Here is a 3,246-nt window from a genome sequence, read left to right as displayed (position 1 = left end):
AATTACTTTAATTATAGCATTTCCAACTTAATCATTTGTTTGGAAGATTTTATAGTCATCCTAATTACTATTAAGGTCTCACTTTGCACATTATCCATTTAGCATGCATATATCATATTATTGCAAACATTCCCATACATCTCATGCATTCATAGATAAGTAGTAAATATGGTATGATCATGGACTTTTTAAGGGATTCAATTCTGAGCCACCAAGAATTGAATCAGGGCATTCCTAGGTGCATTTAATTCATTCATTTTACAAAAGTTGCTGAACGAGTACATAATCAACACTTGATCTTGAATTCCTCCCACTGGTCCCACCAATGCTCTTGACCTCCTTGAACTTCTTGCAATCCAATATTACATAGTAATCCTTGGCATACCAAGGCGAATTTACAAGAACTTAAATAAATGAAATTACAACAAAAAATTATTACAAACTTAATAATACATGCCCAAATAAATTAAAATAAATTAATTAATTTACAATCCCAAAGAAACATAAAAGAAATAAATCCAATCACATTGGTCTTTTATAGTCCATGATCATCCATCATGCATATCACTATTTAATAATTAAATAAAATATACATACTTAAATTAAATTGAATATCTCATATTCAACTTAAAAAACCAGATTTGAATATGATTCAAATAAATTTAAAAATTCAGATTTGAATCTCATTCTAACAAATTTAAAAATTCAGATTTGAATCACATTCAAACAACCTTAAAAATTCAGATTTGAATCACATTCAAATATTTCTTAAAAAATCAGATTTGAATCACATTCAAACATTTTTTAAAAAATCAGATCTGAATATTATTCAATCAACTTTAAAAATTAAGATTTGAATATGATTCAAATAACTTTAAAAATTCAGATTTGAATCACATTCAAACAACTTTTAAAATTCAGATTTGAATTATAATTTAATTGTGTGATTAAAATTACTAATTAAACACTTTAATTAGTCAAAGAATAGGCCTTAGATCATACAACAATTGCTGAATTAAAAGCCAAATCTTGAATCACCCATGGAAGCCAAACCATGCGCACCATTGATGGTGTTCTTCAAGCATACCGCCACATATCCATTGCAACCAGCAATGGATAAATCATCTCATGATCAAACACACAATTAAATCATATAATCAACAATCTAAATGGCAAATATAGCAGCTTTGATGCCAATTGAAAGAACAAAAGTATGAAAAATACAAGTTCATACCATTGAATTCAAAAATTTCACCTTGGGTCACATGCATCATGCAAGATTTATTTTTATCTATTTGATTTCAATGATAAACAATATATTAAAACTCCTTTAATATGTTTTTTGATCTGTATTTGCCATTTAAGATTTTAAAATTAATCAGATTAATTTTAGAACCCTAGATTAAATCAAGAACGATTACACTAACCTCATGATGTACTGCAGCGTATTTGCGCCTTTGAGATTCGTCTTCAGGACACCAAATGTTGTCCCTCTAGCTTGTCCACACCAAGAACACCTATGGCAGCCCTTGAATAGCTTCTAAAGCTTTTTCTATTACTTAGAAATTCAAGTTCTGCCTTTTAAGAGATTAGAGATGTAAACAGGACACTAGAAACAATTTCTAGTATTTTTAATTCAAGAGATTGATGGCTAATCTCTTTGAATTGATGAGAGAAGAAGAGGAAGAGAGGGAGAGCTTCAAAATGGCATGACAAAGAAGTGTGGCTGCTGGTTGTTATTATTTTTCTTATAACAACACTTATATAGCTAGGTTAACACATTAAACCCTTGCCACATGTCACCCTTTGATTAGCTCTAAGTTTAAGTGACCCAATCACATTGCACCAAGTGTCAAACCTATATTTAATCTTAATTTTAATCATCTTACATGATTAAAAGACATTTGGCAAGCTTATGTGTAATGCCATGTGTCACCATCTCATGGTGCCATGTGTCACACTGTGAAATGACCAAAATGCCCCTGTGCCTTAATTTTGAGTTCTTAACCCAAAATAATTATTTCTCTTCTTCTAATTAATTTATATCAAATATAAATTAATTAATTAATCGCTATTAATTAATTTCTCATTAATTAAATTTATATTTAAACACTTTAAATATAAATTTAACTTATACTATACATCCAATAATCTAGATTTGGTTTCAAGTCATGCTAGGGACTTTGTAATCTAATTGCAAACTAAACCTATTTAATTAACCAATTAAACTCTTTAATTAATTAATTAAATCATATTTAATTAGGTGATAACTTGTGTATGTGTGGGACTTACTAAGCTCATCACTAATTGGCAATGAGATATGATATCAACTCTTAATACCATCAGAACTCTTTCTTACCATAAATGATTTCTCTAAATCATTTTATGCACCTCATAGCCATAGTTAACACCTAGCATTGCATGCCATGGACACCCAATTAGTAATAAGGTTTACCTTAAATGAACCTATAATCATATGTTACCATGCACTGGAATCTCTCTGTTACAAAATCCTAACTCAAGCTGGAGTCATGGTTTATGTCAAACTCCATTTACTATGAATATTATGTTCTCTTTTAATTCCAGTTCTTGATTAAAAAGATTTTCTCATCAGAAACTCTTTTCTGAATAAATCTGTCTGTCCTGGCTATGAACTTGAAACATCAAGAACAATTAAATGAACATAGGATTTTATCTCTATTTACTTAGAGGAAGAGATTCCATCTTGATCAACACCTGCCTCCATATATAACTAGTAGGAGCCAATACATGCCCATATACCCATACACAGTACAAGTATGAGAGCAGTATCAAACTCAAACTACCTATATACAAGATAACTGTGCTATCTCAGGTCTAAAGATTATATGCACCGATATGATTTATGAAAAAACATTGACAAGAGTAAACTCCATGTGCTTGTCATAAATGTCACTGGTTCGGCCTACTTATCATTCATAAATGCCTATCATGTTTGCTATATGGCATGAGACTCACCATTCCATCTTATTTATATCTCATATAAATAACTTGGTAGCAAACATGAATGCAATCTTTCTGGATAAGTCATGTCCTCATTATGAAGTATCCTCGATTGTGAACCTATTTATGACACTTTATACTAGAAATACTGTCACTCATATTCTTAACAACCTAAGAATAGAATTTCTAACAAAATATCAATGGACCTTTTCTATTACACATAAATATCTTATGTAAACGGAAAAGTGAAAATGCCTTTTATTA

This window comes from Hevea brasiliensis, chromosome 16 (assembly GCF_030052815.1).
Source record: "Hevea brasiliensis isolate MT/VB/25A 57/8 chromosome 16, ASM3005281v1, whole genome shotgun sequence".
Lineage (NCBI taxonomy): Eukaryota > Viridiplantae > Streptophyta > Magnoliopsida > Malpighiales > Euphorbiaceae > Hevea > Hevea brasiliensis.
The sequence above is the reverse complement of the archived record's forward strand: the minus strand, read 5'-3'. Positions refer to the sequence as shown.